The sequence below is a fragment of the Nothobranchius furzeri genome, chromosome 6 (genome assembly GCF_043380555.1).
Source record: "Nothobranchius furzeri strain GRZ-AD chromosome 6, NfurGRZ-RIMD1, whole genome shotgun sequence".
Classification (NCBI taxonomy): Eukaryota; Metazoa; Chordata; class Actinopteri; order Cyprinodontiformes; family Nothobranchiidae; genus Nothobranchius; species Nothobranchius furzeri.
Window position 1 is genome coordinate 41,328,515 of NC_091746.1, and position 17,950 is coordinate 41,346,464.

The window sequence follows — 17,950 nt, forward strand, 5'->3', positions numbered from 1 at the left end:
GAGGACTGGGGCCTCGGTGAACCTCCTCTTCAGAGTCCTAAATGCAGCTTCGGCTTCTGGAGACCAGGAAAAGGGCTTAACAACAGAGGTTAAAGCTGTCAGAGGGGCTGCGGTCTGGCTGTAATTGCGGATAAACCGTCTGTAAAAGTTTGCAAAGCCCAGAAACCGCTGCAGTTGTTTCCTGGTGGCAGGGGTAGGCCACTCAGTCACTGCTTGGACCTTGTCTGGGTCCGCCCTCAGCCGTCCACTTTCTAAAACAAAACCAAGAAACTTAACTACTGAAACATGAAATTCACATTTCTCTGCTTTTACAAATAGTCTGTTCTCCAACAGCCGTTGGAGTACCATCCGAACATGTTTCTGGTGTTGATCAATGGACCTAGAAAAAATCTAAATATCATCAAGATATACAGATACAAAGTCATTAATGTAGTCCCCCAAAACTGAGTTCACGAGTCTCTGAAACACCGCTGGAGCGTTAGTGAGGCCAAAGGGCATCACCAAATATTCAAAGTGCCCCAGGGGCATCTTAAAAGCTGTCTTCCATTCGTCACCTTGGCGGACTCTGACCAGGTGATATGCATTGTGGAGATCCAACCGCGTAAAAACGGTGGCATCTTGCACAGGTTCAAAGGTAGACGAAAGTAGAGGGAGTGGGCACTTGTCCTTCACCGTTATTTGATTTAAACCCCTGTAATCAATACAAGGGCGAAGCGACCCGTCCTTCTTGGCCACGAAGAAAAACCCAGCTCCCAGAGGCGAGGTGGATGGCCTGATTATGCCATTGGCCAAGGCCTCTGTGATGCATTTCCTCATACTGTCCTGTTCAGGTTTGGACAGACTGTAGAGGCGGCTGGTTGGGAGCGGAGCTCCTGGCAACAGGTCGATTCCAATGTCAAATGGACGGTGAGGTGGCAAAGTGGCTGCTTGATCTCTACTGAACACTTGCTGTAAGTCATGGTACTCACTTGGTACCTGGGTGAGATCGGGCGGCTCCACAAGAGTCCTTTTAGAGTCCTTAGATCCAGAGGAAGCAGAGGTCAGGCAGGTAAGATGACACTCCGGACTCCAGGTCTCCACACGGCTTGATCTCCAGTCCAAACACGGGTTGTCTACCCTAAGCCAGGAATGGCCTAGAACTACTTGGTTCTGCGGGGAGGGAAACACAAATAATGAGATCATCTCCGTGTGGTTACCTGAGACCTGGAGCTGGAGTGGTTGGGTCCGGTGGGTGATTGTGGCCAGGGGCCTCCCATCCAGGGAGGACACCGTTAAAGGTTCCGGCAGTGGATCAGTAGACAGTCCCCAATCCCGCACCAGTTGCGGGTCCACCAATGACTGTTCACATCCTGAGTCTACTAGAGCAGTTGTCTGGTGGCGACGACTGTTAACAGTCAAAGCACAGTCAATAAGAAAACGGGAGGTTTCTTTACCTGAATGACTGCCCACCAGAACTCCCGGAACTACTGGTGGGCACGCCCTTTTGACGCCGCAGGGCAGGTGTGCACCATGTGTCCTGGTTTCCCACATTAAAGGCACAAACCTTTACTGTAACGGTGTTGGCGCTCCTCCGGAGTAAGGTGGGTACGTCCCACCTGCATGGGCTCCTCGGGTGAGTCCAGAGGAGGAGCCGAACGGAAGTGGGTGATTTCCGGAGAGCCGAGCGCCTCCGGTCCAGGTGAAACCACACCTCCCGAGGCGTGTGCGTGTGGTTCTGTTCCGAACGCCGGAGCGGCGGCTGTCGCTGGAGCGGGGACGGAACCCGAGGCTGTAGAGGAGAGCTGCTCCTGAAGCTGCTGCAGGACGGTCTCCAAACGTTGATAACATTGGTTGGTGATATTCAGCTGCTCCATGAGGACGGGAAGTGTCTGCTCTTGTTGGGACATCCGGGTAGCCAGATCCGCGAGTGCTGATTCCGCTGGATTAGATGTGTGGCCGGATGATTCTGTCATGGCTCGAGGTAAGTGTCTAACCCAAGACATGCAGAATCAGCACACGTAGTCCAAAGCAGTAAAGTAAAATGTCTTTATTATAAAAACGGGAACTGAAACCACACAGGGAAGTCCTGTGGGATGAGCAATACGGCTCGAGTCTCTGAAGTGCTCAGGTTGATGAGATGATGAGGAAGCCAGGAAGGACGTTGGGCAGAGGGTGAGAAGTCCAGGAGAGGCGAGGCAGCAGAGGGAAGCCAAATAGGAGCAGCGGAGGAGGATGGGACATGATCTGTGCTATCCAGGGAATTAAGACAGCGAGGGTGAGGAGATGAGGAGAGGATCCTGCGTGGAACAAAAACCAGGCGTGAGGGATAATCCAAATCGTAATCCAAATACACAATCCGAGGTCATAAATCCAATAGTCAAACGCGAGTCAAAGCACGAACAAACTAGATCAAGGTCAAAGGCTGGTGCTACCTAAACTGGTGCAATCATCCGGCAAAGTGGTGTGTCTCCATCCTCCTTTTGAACCCGTGCCCCTGATTGGGAAATCTCCTGCAGCTGCCTGTGGAGAATTAGCTTAGAGTCTGGTGAGAGGAGAAGGTGTGACTCACCTCTGCCCAGGAACATGACAAGTTGCCCCCGTTTGAGACGAGCCTTCAACTGGAGCTTCCCACCATGGTTTCTCTTCTACGTAGCGCTTCTGTACACAGGTACAAACAATAACATGGATCCCAAAATTCACTCATTCATCCAATAAAATAATTCAGTGAATACATAGATATAGATAACATTAATTGTAATGTAATAATGCAATTACATTACATTGTTGTATTTAATGTATAGACATCTTTGTTTTCAACTGAAAAGCAACAGACTTATTCTGCTCCGAGAAGATTTTCAGCTCCGTAACATTCAGGACATTTCTTTTTCCTTTTTTTTTTCTTTAAGTGTGGCTGTTAACAGCAAATCTCTACCTCCCTGCAAACCGTGTACTATAAATGGCGTTTTTCCAATCCTTTATGTCATGCTCATTAAGACAGGAACACGTTGGTTGGAAATGGAATAAAAGAATTACACACACTGTTATAATAGAGTTAAACAGAACTCTGAAACCCCTGAAAAACATAATTATTATAATTATTGTTACACATAACATTTTTCAAAGGGCATAGCTAAGTCTATTTCAAGCTCTTCCTGTTATGTGTGCACTTGGATTTATTTTGATAGGATAATGAGCTTATAACTGCACCATTCATGTAGGCATGGGCAAAAATATTTTTCCAGCATTGTACTTCTAGTTTGTGGTGCAGTCAAGTTTCTTTTCTTGAGTATAATATTGTGAAGGATCTCAGACTGTTTTGCTTAAAGCTCCGTCCATTCTTAGCCGGTGAATTGGTCCCCCCCCAAGTGGTGCTTACTCATTGCAACAGCAATCCTAAATAGTTTTTTCTAATTCCTGTGCCATTTCTGTTTGTGTTGCTTCACATCCATGACTCATGAGGGAACAAATCCTGAAACAACAGTAATTGTGAACAGTTTGTGTCGCATTTGGGTCAGGAGGAGGTCAGGACCCAAGATGCAGAAACCCAGAACGACACAAGGCAGGAGCGTAGTAAAACATAAAATCCTTTTATTAGGAGTCAATGTCCAAAAATCCAGAAGAAGGGGCAGGAAGCCAAGCCTAAAGTCAGTAACTCGACTGACAAAAACAAAAAGCTGTTTGATGAGCAAAACCTAGAGTTTCACGAGGAGGAACAGAACAACACTGACAGCGACAATGGACCGACACACACTGAGAGACAAGACAGGGTTTTATACACAGGGGCTGGGTGATTAGGAAACGAGCAGCAGGTGCGTGGGGAGAGAGAACCAGAGGAGAGCCTGATGAAATCAATAAACCAAATGGGAAGGGAAAACTAAGCAGAGGAGGGGAATAAGCCATAACCTATGAGACTACATAAATAAACCTAAAAGACTCAGGGCACAGGAGAACCAAAATATAAATAACTAAAACCTGAGGAGTGAGGGAGAAATAAACAAGTGGAGAAGGAAAACACACACACACACTAAAGGAGACTAATGAAAACCTGAACCTATAGAAAACTACGGGGAGTGACTAGAAGGGAACCTGAGAGGAAACCAGGAGGGGACTGGGGACCACAATGACACAGAAACCTAAGGGGAGGCCTAGTGGTAGAGTGTCCGCCCTGAGACTGGGAGATCAGGGGTTCGATTCCTCGTCGGGTCATTCCAAAGACTTTGAAAAAAATGGGACCCAATGCCTCCCTGCTTGACACTCAGCATTAAGGGGTTGGATTGGGGGTTTAAACCACCAAATAGTTCCAGAGTGCGGCTGTGTCTGCAGCTCGCCGCTCCCCCAGGGGATGGGTCAAATGCGGAGAACAAATTTCGCACACACACCTGTGTGTGTGACAACTAATGGGACCTTAAGGGGAAAACCTGGAGTGGGCTGGGGGAACACAAGGGGACACATAAGGGAACCTGGAGGGGGCTGGGGACCACAGGGACACAGAACATGACAGTTTGCACAGAAACAATGAATGCATTTACTAAATTACAAGTCTTATGATTCTCAAGAGAGAAAAGTGCTGGAAGGGTTGTAATCATTCAAAGATTTTTATTCTCAGGTCAGCTGCTCCTGCAATAACCTTATCAGGAGTTCTCACTGGGGATTGGTACCCATACCCTCAAAGAGGGAAAACCAATGCAATTTTTGCTCCTGCCCTTATCTTTCCAAGGCTCTTTGTCTCTTTTGAGAGCGAATCTTTGGATTCTTTCTGGACTTAATAAAACAATTATGAATTTGGTTAACCAGTCGCCAAATGCTATTGATAAAATTGTACAACATTCAGAACGGAGAAGGGAACTCCCACATGCCCTCATGAAACGTACGCGGTGCAATATATTTTGGATTCTTGCAAGTGGCACATCATCTTTCATTACTTTCCATTGAGGATGTAGAAGAAGAAGAAGAAGAAGAAGAAGAAGAAGAAGAAGAAGAAGAAGAAGAAGAAGAAGAAGAAGAAAAGATCTTTTCTATAGCGCCTCTCACCATAAAAACCACGAGGCGCTTCACAAAAACAAAAAATGTAAAATATAAAAAAGAATTTAGAAAATGATTAAAATATGTTTTAAATGAGTAAAAAATAGACTATTATGATTAAAAAATGTAAAGAAAGAGAGAGAGTGAATAGGAAAGAGGGAAATCAGTGGATCCTGAGGAAGAAGGAATAGGTGGGGAGAGCAGAACAAGGAGAGGGTGAAGAAGGTCACAACAAAAACCAGCCTGAACAAGTGAGTTTTCAGCTGCTTTTTAAAGGAGACCACTGAGTCCACTGATCTCAGGCTCAGGGGGAGAGAGTTCCAGAGTCTGGGGGCCACAGCAGCAAATGATCTGTCACCTTTGGTCTTTAGCCTGGTGCGCTGCACAACCAGCAGGCTTTGATCACTGGACCTCAGGAACCTGCTGGGGGTTTAGAAGACAAACGGATATTTGGATTTCAGATTTTTGGGTTTCTGTTCATCTGAGTGGGCAGTTATCAAATATATCAGAAATTTATGGAGCTGTCGGGGTTTTTGGGGAAATCCCTGAGCTCCAGAAAGATTGGGGCAGCAGTAGCTCAACAGGTTGAGCGGGTTGTCCAGTAATCGGAAGGTTGCAGGTTCGATCCCGGCTCCGGACAGATAATTCTGCTGTGTTGTGGCACCTGTGCTCGGCAGCCTCACCTCTGTCAGTGCGCTTCAGGGCAGCTGTGGCTACATCGTAGCTCATCCCCACCAGTGTATGAATGTGTGTGTGAATGGATGAATGGATGAATGATACACTGTAGTGTAAAGCGCTTTGGAGTCCTTACTCTGAGAGGCGCTATACAAGTGCGGGTCATTTATCATTTATGTCCAGCCACTGGGTGCTCAGACTCAGGCGTTGCTACGGGTGTATCTCAAGCTGAATGCTCTGTGTAGCAATCTGGTGATGATCCCTTAATCCGTATCCAAGATGGATACCATGATGGAGAACACCACTGCATATTGAGGGAACTAAAACTCGCCATTTGGTTGATTGGATACCCCTTAGACCAGTAAGACTGTAAGATAGAGAGCGAAAACATTATCTCTGACCTGCTCTAAAACAATAAATGTCATCTGTATCTGGGTCCCTGTTTGGCCATGGCTGAAGAAAACAATTCAATTCAGTTTATTTATATAGCGCCAAATCAAGATGAGTCGTCTCAAGGCGCTTCACATAGTAAACATTCCAATACAGGTCAATTCACTGAGCCAATCAGTAAAAAGTTTCCCATGTAAGGAACCCAGCAAATTGCATCAAGTCACTGACTAGTGTCAGTGTCTTTACAGCAACACTCATACTAAGCAAGCATTTAGCGACAGTGGAGACGAAAACTCACTTTCAACAGGAAGAAATCTCCAGAGGATCCTGGCTCAGTATAAGCAGCCATCCTCCGCGACTCACTGGGGATGGAGAAGACAGAGCACACACACACACATACACAGCACATATACCAAGTAGTGCTTCTATGGATACATTGCGATTTCCTAGTAAATATTCTATTTAATAAGAGATAAACTTGATTGTCTTGTTGTTAGTGAATATATAATGTAGAAGGGATGTGTTTTTCTCCCTTATACCCCTCCCCTCCTCTTGCTGGTTTTTCTCTCTATCTTGTTTCACTCCTGCATATGGGAGTGCTATAAAGGTGCCTGCCCACAGTTCAGCCTGATTCTGTTATGTTGAGACTGTGTTTGTCTAATCTTGGACTGGATGTTTTTGACTGGTTCAACGACAATTAAAGCTTCTTGATCTTGAGAAATGTAATACCATAAAACACACACCTAACAATATATAGGACATAATAAATGTCGTAGTAAACTATGTATTTTACAATACCATGTATTATGGACAGTGATACTGAAGCCATACTATAGCATGCCTCTCGTTAAACCATGTGTCATGTAAGCTCATATCGAAACCATATTAAAGGATGTGTTTTCAGTACCCTGTACCATGTGAGGTCACACGATAATAATATGTGTTTTATGGTTATCATGTGAGGCTGTAGTAAATGGCAAACTTTAGAATGTTTTGCTTCTCCATTTTTCATGTGAGGTCTTGATGAACATTGTACTACAGTCTGGATTTCATGATTTGTTTAGGTCAAACTAAACATTGTGATAATATGCTCGTCTTTTTTCATTACTACACCGTTTTTGATAAAACATGAGGTTTTCCCCAAGCATCAAAATCTACTGTGTATAATGTGAGGTCATAACAAACTTCATATGGTTTGCTTCGCCATACTTTACATTCATGGGCACACTAGTAGACTCAAAATGTTTTTACTGTGCACAGAGCAAAGATCAGAAGGTCTGGAGGTGACATCTGCAGGCAGAGACCCTCCAGAAGGCTGAAGGAGAGAATGTGATTTTGGTACACATTGAGTCTAATAGACACTGGAGAACTTGACGACTCAGAAGGACCAAATAAGATGTAGTTCATTACTTTAAGGCATTTAGTATTTTCTACTTACTTTCTACTTTTACCCTGAAGACCAGTCTCAGGTTCAAACCTCGCCCAAAGAAAAGATAAATCATCATCACCATGAACCTTTTCAGTCTTTGATCTCAATACACAATGAAGTGGAACCTTGTTCGTAACTAAATTAATATGTAATCTGATTTGTTTTGAAGGCACATTTGGCAGTTTTGGCTGGCTTTTAGCACCCCCTGTCTTATTCAGTTCAGTGTTGTAAAAACAAAACTGCTGTACTCTACCTTTTGCTGTGAGCTCATGATTTTAACGCCTTAACCCTCTGGAGACAGGCATTGCAGATTTGTTAAAACCTACCTACCTGGTTACTCCACATACGTATTTCACGAGCAATTTTTAACTCAGAAGTACCCCTGAAGGACTTAGTTGTTCGTCCTTTTATCAAAACTTATTTTGAGCCTGAGGGTCAAACCTGTTATAGCAAATCTGTAAACAAGCTAGATTTTGAACGCAAACACGGTCATGAAACACTCCCCTCCACTCAGGTATCTTCCCTGGATCCGCTTCCACCAGAACCTGTATTGCCCGAGGAAACATGAAAGCGCTAAACACCAATCATCGTTTTTCTAGGTCCAAACGTCTTGTTGTCCATGACTTCAAATGGTGTTTTTGTTTTTGGGACTCCGGTAGTTTGTCTTAAAGTTTAAGTGGTAGCAGCTGGCTGGTTTTTCTTCTCTGACATTAGTGAGCAGAGAACCTCTCACACCAGTGGTGTTCTGTGCTAAATATGCAAGTGCATAATGAAGGAAGGAACTGCTAAAATGTCTCCTCTTCATTAGTTTCTAGAGGAGTGGTTAATCACTAAATCAAACAGATCAGCCATGTTCACAATTTAAAACATGCAGGAATCATGTGCTGGAAGAAGACTCCAGCATTAGCATGTCGGCTAGCCACTTTAATATTGGCTAACAGAGTTCCTGGTACCATCACTGAAGAAAGATCCTGAGATCAGGAATCATGAGACCTCAGGGAACTGCTATAGCGTGTCGGCAAACCCAAATGCGAAGTAAGAGCGCTGCATGATAACAGACAAGCAAGTTTCTTTAGAAGCTACAAGCAGCTAGCTGACAGGACCAGTGCCGGCTGGTTGGCAGCTCAGCTCCACGGCAGATGACTTTCCATAGAGCAGATAGCCAGTGTGGTGGTGCACTGAGGAATTGATGGTGCATGAGGATACAAGGACCTCTGGTAGAGATAAAGAGAGCTTATGTAGGTCTTAAGCCTGATTCATGCGTTTGCGTCAGTGCGGAGACACGCAACGCCACTATCTGTCCTTGCGGGCCTGCTGGAGAGCCCCGCAAGGACGTACGGAGTCGAGCTCTCTTTTCTAAACATCTGTCTGTCGAGATGGACAACGCAAGCATGTGATTGGTCAGGACGCCGCTGTTGTCTATACCGCCGCCATTGCGCCTTCAAAAACGTAAAGAGAGCCAAGAATAACTAGCGGCAGACACAGAGCAGCTTGAAGAATACCTCGCAAAAAAAAACTCTAAAAACATGAACGTTTAATTCCCTGTGACTGGAGGAGTGAAAAGATGCACAGCAAGCCTTTTATCTGTGGATGGAAATGACAGGAAACGTGGGTTTAGAGGTGGCGAGCGCATGAAGAGCTGGAGGAAGATGAGAAACAAATTTGTCTGTTAAAAAGTCTCTTATATACAAAAAACACAATATAAGCACACTAGCTTGGACCGGATACATGACAGGATACCACAGAACAGCGCTACGCCCTCTGTTGTCCTGCCGGGGAATTGCTTGGCTACACTGTCCAGGAGACGGAGAAGTATGAGAGCAAAACACTTCTGTCAATTCGTGCGTGTCTGTCCCTTGCGGAGCTAACGGAGAAGCATGAATCAGGCTTTAGGCTGAGTGTATGATCGGTGAGAAACGGGATGTTCTCACTACAGCCCGACAAACATATTTAGAAATTCTTAGAAACCAAGAGAAAGTAAAAACATGCATGAACAAATCATATTCAAGCTGTACTTACAAGCACAAGAGGATGATCATGAGGTCTGCATCCAGTTTGAATCCTTATTTGTCTCTGAGTTCTCCCCATTCAGAGAATTCTCGATGTTGACTTTTGTTTGACTCCAATTGTGGTCAAACGGTCTTTTTATTTTCTTAGATAGCTCGTCTGTATGACTTTGTGAGACTTCATGGCACCGGTCTGGAGAGGCCAAAGTTGCAAACGTGGTTTTCTGCTCAGATGGGGAGGGGGTGCAGGGACTTTCGATTAACCCTGTAAATGTGTTTTTTGCACAAACTGACTCAATAAAATGATTTAAAATAATATTAAAAAGTTGCTTAGTGTGCCTTTAATTTAAAGTAGGTTAGATGATTCACTAGAAATTAAATTGATCTTTTCTTGTTGCTTGCTGTTTATCAGAAGAAACATTAAGCTTTTGCGCAAATAGCCTTTAAATGCCTTGGAAGTATTGAAATCTCTTTTTTTATTTCAAATAACTAATAATCAAAACACTATACACTTTGAAAACTTTTATGACTTTACATTAAAATCCAAAATAATGACTTTAAACTAGACATGTTTTCTTAACCCTCCCACTGTCTTCATGGGTGACCCCGCCAGGAAAGTTGACCATTTAGCAGGATTGATGGTTTATCCCTTGAGGTCCATGTGGCAGGAGTGAGGAGTGAGCACCACCTCACCACCTCACCCCTGCCATGTAACCATCAATCCTGCTCAGTGGTCAACTTTCCTGGTGGAATCACCCATGTTAACCAAGTTTGGGTACAATATTTCAAGTATTTTGTCCTCAGTCATAAATAAAATGCTTTAGCCTTGTCAGAGACATTTGTTAGTGCTGTAAAGGTAATGTGACAGCTGTCCAACACTACAATGTGACCATTTTCACCTGCATTTTATTCTAAATGCAGTAGAACAAACGTTCCAAAAATTGATGACAAGCCGCCAAGCACTCAGTCCTAACAATTATGTCACTAGGAACTTGTGTGATTATGCGAGCCAAATGTTGCCATTTGCACATCCTGAAATCACAAAAAAGACACAATTGTACACATAACACAGAATCCCTTTAGCATCATTTTTAGGCTCGTGTTCATGACCTGCAGATACAAAGAAAATCTGAGTCGGTTTCTATTTAGATAAAATGCCTGTTTTCCGAGTTCATCTCCAGGATGTTTCTTATTTTGTTGGTCTGTCTTTTTATGCTTGGCAACAAATATCATGACTGCGCTCCTGTTTCTTTTTTATTATGAAGAAATGTGGCAGAGACTAGACCACACTGCAGACTAAAACAATGAGAAAAGTTCCATCAAGCAAATCGAAGTTGAGCAGCTTTTATCTTCAGCTTACAGCCATTCAGGCTCATTTATGGGAATTTGTTTCTATTGTTTTCTATTCTTTCATCAGCTCGTGTCGTACACGAGTGGCACCAGATACTCCCATGGCGACCAGGCTTTTGCAGAAGGACTCAGCTTTACTGCAGGAGATCCCTCAAAGGGTGACGCCTCAATCTCCATCGCTCAGCTGTCACCAGCTCACAGCGCCACCTACCCGTGTAAAGTGAAGAAGTCCCCTGGAGTTGACACGCTGAAGCTGTCACTGGCAGTGATGGGTAAGCCTGAGCTGTGTCCTGGGGGTGGGGGGTGTCACTTTTAGCACTACAGTTTATCAAATGGTGTTAGGTTGTGAGTACATGGTAAGTTCACTTCACACATTTGTGTGCATTTACTGCAAGGTGCAGAAATCTTTTAGCCTCTTAAGCAACACATTTCTTAAATATTCGTTAATATTCCTACTCCACTAGATGAACCATGAACACGACACAGTAATTAAACTGTGTGAAAAAAGCAGGCTACAAAAGTGATAACTCATATTAAAATTGAACATCCTACTTTTAGCCAAGTATAAAAAACTCAAAATAAATCAGACACCAAATGTATAAAAAACTCAAAATAAATCAGACACCAAATGTTTTAAGAAATACTGACGTTTTCATAGCTGCACTCTTAGATTTTTACTGATAAACCGACTTCACAGGGCTTTGTGTTTTTAAAACAATACTATGCAACTTTTTCATATTTTTAAATAATTTTCTTGAGCCAGTACATTCTAAAATTACCCCTGTACAAACTTCAGAGTGCTGGTCCAGTCCCTGTTGGACCCTGGCACTCCAGTCTGCTTCCAGCAGGTTCCCTGCATGTTTTAGGTCGTGAATACAGCTGATTAGTTTCATTTATTTATGAAATAGCTCTGTAGAAATTAATGAAGGCTGGGGATACATTTTAGCTGAAGCAGATGAATGTGTTAAAAAAACAAATGCACAGAGAGGAGATAAGTTTCACTTTTGTTTCTACTAAATGGACACTAAGTGCTAAAACCACTTTCCACACTTTAGTTTCTTCTACCACTTCTCTAATTTCATTATTTCCTGCCATTGCGACATCACGTAAAGTAAATACATGAAAGATTCATCTTTTGGAAAACAGAGTTTTCAATTAAAAAACTCCTAAAGGTGTGAGAAACTTGTTTAATCAATACCTTTGCAGTGTCTTTGGTAGGAATGAATGCCTAAAGCCTGGTTTATGCTTCTCTGTCAGCTCCGCAAGAGACAGACACGCACGGACTGACGGAAGCGTTTTGCTCTTTTACTTCTCCGTCTCCTGGAGAGTGTTGCAAAGCAATTGCCCTGCAGGACAACAGAGGGCGTAGCGCTGTTCTGTGGTATCCTGTCATGCATCGGTCCAAGATCGTGTGTTTATATTGTGTTTTTTGTGTTTATAAGAGACTTTTAACACGGACATATTTGTCTCTCATTCTCCCACCCCTTCATGCGCTTCCCACCTCTAAACCCACGTTTCCTGTCATTTCCGTCCACAAATAAAACGCTTGCTGCGCATCTTTTCACTCCTCCAGTCACGGGAGAATTAAACGTTCATATTTTTAGTTTTTTCGCGAGGTATTCTTCAAGCTTCTCCGTGTCTGCCGCTAGTTATCCTCGGCTCTCTTTGCAATGGCGGCGCTGTAAACAACAGTGGCATCCTGACCAATCACAAGCTTGCGTAATCCGTCTCGTTCGACGGATGTTTAAAAAAGTGGGCTCGACTCCGTACGTACTTGCGTGCCCTACGCAAGGACGGATAATGGCGTTGCGTGTCTCCGCACTGACGCAGACGGAGAAGCATAAATCAGGCTTTACAAGTCGTACTCAGGGCAAAAAAAAAAAAGCCCACAATTGCCTGAATCAGCTTGGACAAGTCCGCTGGCGCAGAGAGTGGCAGGATTCACAGTTAGTTTCTAGCCGAGACATTCTCTGCTGTTTCCTGGATGATAAATCAACAACAGCCTTCCCTACCATGAATCAAGATGGGTGAGTCCATGAATGTTAGATGACAGTGTGACATAGATCTGTCAGGATTTTCAAATCGTAGAGTTTCACCGTCTATTTTCTATCAGAAGCTAATGCAGGAGACATGTGTAGGAGACTATTTTCAAGGTCAGCCTGCACAAAAAACTCAGCATGACTGATTAAAATCAGAAATAATCGTAATTTTTTTTCAGGGTTCCACACCTTTAATTGATCACACTAAAGCCCGAGTCATGGTTCTGCGTCTGCATCAGTGTGGAGACATGCAACGCCATTATCCGTCCTTGCGGGCCTGCTGGAGAGCTCCCCGCAAGGACGGACAGAGTCGAGCTCTCGATTCATGCTTCTCTGTCAGCTCCGCAAGGGACAGACACGCACGGATTGACGGAAGCGTTTTGCTCTCATACTTTTCCGTCTCTTGGGGAGTGTTGCAAAGCAAGTCCCCAGCAGGACAACAGAGGGCGTAGCGCCGTTCTGTGGTATCCTGTCATGTATCCGGTCCAAGACAGTGTGTTTATATTGTGTTTTTTGTATTTAAGAGACTTTTTAAAACTGACAAATTTGTCTCTCATTCTCCTTCACCTTTTCTTGCGCTCTCCACCTCTAAACCCACATTTCCTGTCATTTCCGTCCACAAATAAAACGCTTGCTGCACATCTTTTCACTCCTCCCGTCACGGGGTAATGTAACGTTCATGCTTTTAGAGTTTTTACGCGAGGTACTTTTCTTTTTCTTTTTTTTTAACCGTGTCCTGTCTGGCTGTGAAGCAAGCAGAATTGATGTCTGAATGCTGGTGACAAGCCTTACAGATTTATTCTCAGGTGGAGCATCAAAGCATTTGCTTTTAATGTCACGCCTGAAACTTAAAACTTTATTGTTATTGTTGTTGAATGCTTTGTAATTCCGACCAGACACGGAGACAGAGGTGAAAGAGAGAGGAAAAGAAAAGGTGTGGAGGGGGGGGGGGGGGGGGTGTTCCACAAAAACAAACAATAATGAACAAGAGTCTTCTTCCAGACCTGCAGAAAAAAGACAAAAAAAACAAAGGGACACAAAAAAGGGACACAACTACCTATCACTGCGTCAACTTGATGAAAAGAAAAAAAATATATATATATAATCAACATTGCTTAACTGAAGAATCACGATAATAAATCACAACGCATTAAGTGCCCACCTTAGTCTTAAGACCTGTGTTTAACGTGCCCAAGCCCATACTTTTGAGAGCACCATGTGAGCACCTGTGTGTGTACACGCGCGTGTTTATTTAAGGTTTTTCTATAGGAGCGCCCAACAGAGAGTGTGAGGGACCACAGATCTGCCCCCCAAAGATGCGCAGGAGACGGGGGGAGCTCCAAGTCCCAGAGATCCAGGCGCTGCCCCAGAACGCAGGAACCCCAAGGAGACTGCAACCAGGAAGACATCCCCCCCCCCCCACCCCCCCCACCCCCCCCGAGAGGCACAGAGGATCGCCCAGGGGGGCCACAACCAGCAGCTGGAAGAGTCCCCGGAGATATCAGCAGCAAGCCTACAGGCCCGCCCGCAGCCTCCCACCCCCTAGCCGGCCGAGCCCGGGACCCAGCGACCCGGGACCTAGGGGCGACCACCCCTGCCGGGGACCCAGCAGAGCCCAGGGACCCAGACCCCACCAGGCAGCCACCGGGATCTAACAGGCAGATGCCAAAATCTTAAACCCCCAGACCCGGTTGCCCCGAACACTCAGACAGACCAAGGCACAAGCCCCCACACCAGGTGTGGCAGGGGGAGGGGGGACAGAGATCTATATCATCAAGAGAAGTTCCAGGAGAGGGGAGGACCCAAAGGCCCCACCTGACATATACAGTCATACACAAACACAGTCACACGCTCCCTCCCTCATGCTCACACATGCACATACAACCCAAGACTTACAAAAATGCACGCCGGACACCCACTCATGCTCCCCATACACACCCTATTCACTCTGGTCCCGGTACTGCTGCACATTGGGTACAACCATCACCGGTAACCAGAGTTTGACCCTTTCTGCTGGGGTGCTGATGAGCAGGCTCCCCCGCCCAACGCTGAGCACAGCAACCCACCACCCCAGACCCCAACCAGACGGCCAGATCTCCCTCCTAGCCTCCAGCCCCAGGAAGCCTAGCAACAACAGAAGTGGCTAAGACCCCTAGTCTCCCTCCGCCTGCTCCAATATAGTGTTGTGTGATCATGAGATGTATTCCATGGCTGTGGTGAGTGGGCAGTGCGGGCATCATCCAGCATATGCCAGCTGATGCCACCGCACCACCCCACTTACACCCTCAGCCATCAGTGTCTAAGTGCGGTTTAAAATTGGAAGTGGGCACCGGCACTCGGGAGGAGGCTGAAATATCCCCCTGCCAAATGCCGTTGAATGTGCTCGCTCCCAAGGCCCTAAGTGTGTGTTTGTGTGGAATGTCGTCAGTGGAAGTGTATAAGGTGCAAATAAAATTGGGGGGCTGGTTTCCACAGGAATGCGGAAATGGGGTCCCTACCCGCACTCCCTGACTTGCCCACCCCCAAGGTCCTATGTGTATGTTTGTGTGATGATGTGAGGGAGCAGGAGGAGAGAAATATGCGGGATGGGGAGGAATGGCTGGTTGGGCTTAGCCCTCCAGGGAGCCAGCTCCCCTACTTGCCCCAATAGGCACCTCTGTTGTCAAACTGCCACCCAGGGCATGGAGACCCCAGCCCATCCTGCCAGGGCCCAAAGCAGCAGCATTACAGAGCCTCACGGAGTCCGAGGGCACCAACCCAGCCCCACCCCAGCAGAATATCTATGCCCACCCCTGCATTTGCACAACTTCCAGAATATATAAGACATGGGACATCCAGGTAATGTTGGGTCCTCCCCCTCCTGGACCTCCCCCTCCCCTGTGATGGAACGGCAGAGGAGCCAAGGCCTACCTGAGGCCCCCGAACCCGGGCCAGGCACTGCTGGGTGTCCCTGCCTTCTTCCCGGCAGCATACATGTCAGGACCCGACCCCCAAGGCCCCGCCCAGATCCCCACACGGGGCCGGCCACCCCCAAACCCCGAGCCCCCAGACCCCCACCCAGACCCGCCCAGGGGCATTGCAGCCGCCAGGCAGTGATCCATGGCCACCGCCAAGATCCCCAAGAGGCCCTACTCACAACCACCAGCAGTCCACCCCCCGAGGCAACCCAAGCGCCTCCAGAGGGGGGCAACGGCCCCCCAGTCCCAGACACCCCCCAGTGAACCCACCTCCAGGGAACATCCGGATACTCCAAACTCAGACCCCACACCCCCCCACCCACACCATCCTGCAGGACAACATCAACGGCCCCCCACCCTCGCTATGTGATGGAACCGATCAAAGGAGCCCAGAGAGATTCATCTGAAGTGGAAGCAGAGGCTATATCAAGTGCAATATGATCTAACAAAAGATTTCTATACTGGTTAATGCAGAGACTTTCTCTATTTTTCCAATTCAAGAGGATAGTTTTCTTAGCGATGCATATGGCAGTCAGAACCACGTGAACCAAAGATGTTGCAATCGGGACATCGTCCAGCTTCCCCAGTAAACAAAGAGAGGGGGAAGTTGGGATATGACATTTCAGACATTTTGACAGATCCTCACATACTCTACCCCAAAATTCCTGGACAGGTGGGCAGGACCACAGTGCATGAATGTAATTGACAGGAATGTTGTTTGTGCAGTGTGTACAGGTGTCAGACGACACAAACCCCATCTTGAACATCCGATGACCTATATAGTGTACTCTGTGTAGAATTTTGTACTGAATTAATTGTAAATTGGGGTGTCTGATCATTTTAAAAGTTTTTAAACAAGTTTGGGACCAGAAGTCCTGGTCAAAGCTAACTGATAGATCCACCTCCCATTTTTCAATAGGGATTGCAATTTTATCGTCTATTTTGGACAGTGTCTTATATACTTTAGACAGTAGTTTGGGGGGTTTGAGATTATAAAAGTCTAATACCCTTGGTGGTGTTTGTAATTCTATTTTATTGAGCTTAAATTTTTGTTTGACTACAGATTTAATTTGGTGATATTCTAAAAAGCTATTCTTATCCATTCCAAATTGGGAGACTATTTGATTAAATGGGATGAAGTCCAATCCTTCATATATGTGTTCCAGGTGTAGGATTCCTTTATTTTTCCAGTCCGGAAGGTTCATCATTTTGTTGTTTTGCAAAATGTCAGGATTGTTCCAGATAGGTGTGCGTCTGCATGGTACTAGTGAAGACTCTGTCATTTTAAGATACTCCCACCATGCTGTCAGAGAGGTGCTGATACTAATACTTTTGAAGCTTTCATGTTTTCTTATGCTTGAGCTAATAAATGGTAAGTCTGAAAGCTCTATCGTATTGCAAAGTGTTTGTTCTATATCTAACCAGGACTCGTCTAATGGGTTATCTTGCAACCATCTTGGTATATATTGCAGCCTGTTGGCTAAGAAATAATAATAAAAGTTGGGTAAATCCAGTCCTCCTCTGTCTTTGGTCTTCTGAAGCGTTTTTAAGCTAATTCGTGGAGGTTTATCCTGCCAAAGGAATTTAGTAATTGAGGAGTCCAAATATTTAAACCAGTCAGCTGGTGGTTTGTTTGGGATCATCGAGAATAAGTAATTTATTCTGGGTAAGACCATCATTTTAATTGTAGCCACTCTCCCCATGAGTGATATTGGTAAGGATTTCCATCTTGCAAGATCATCTTCCACTTTCCTTAAAAGTGGGATGTAGTTTAGTTTGGTTAGATCTGCTACCTTGGGAGAGATATTAATTCCCAGGTATGTGATATTCCCTGACTCCAATTGTGTATTAAGCAAATTGACAAATGAGAAATTAATTGGTAGAACTGTGGATTTTAACCAGTTTATTGAGTAATCTGAAACTCTTGAAAAAGAGTTTATCAGTTCTATTGCTTGGGAGAGAGAGGATTGAGAATTCTGGAGAAAGAGTAAAACATCATCTGCATAAAGACTGATCTTATGTTCTATTTTCTTACACTTTATCCCTTTAATATCTGTTGTTTGCCTAATTGCTGCTGATAGTGGTTCGATAAAGATAGCAAAC

The 17,950-nt window shown here is 45.2% G+C and overlaps 1 pseudogene; it reads left to right on the forward strand.

Moving 5' to 3' along the window:
• Window positions 1–6,920: 6,920 nt before the first annotated feature.
• Window positions 6,921–17,950, forward strand: part of LOC129164192 (coxsackievirus and adenovirus receptor-like) — a 35,442-nt pseudogene continuing 24,412 nt past the window's right edge.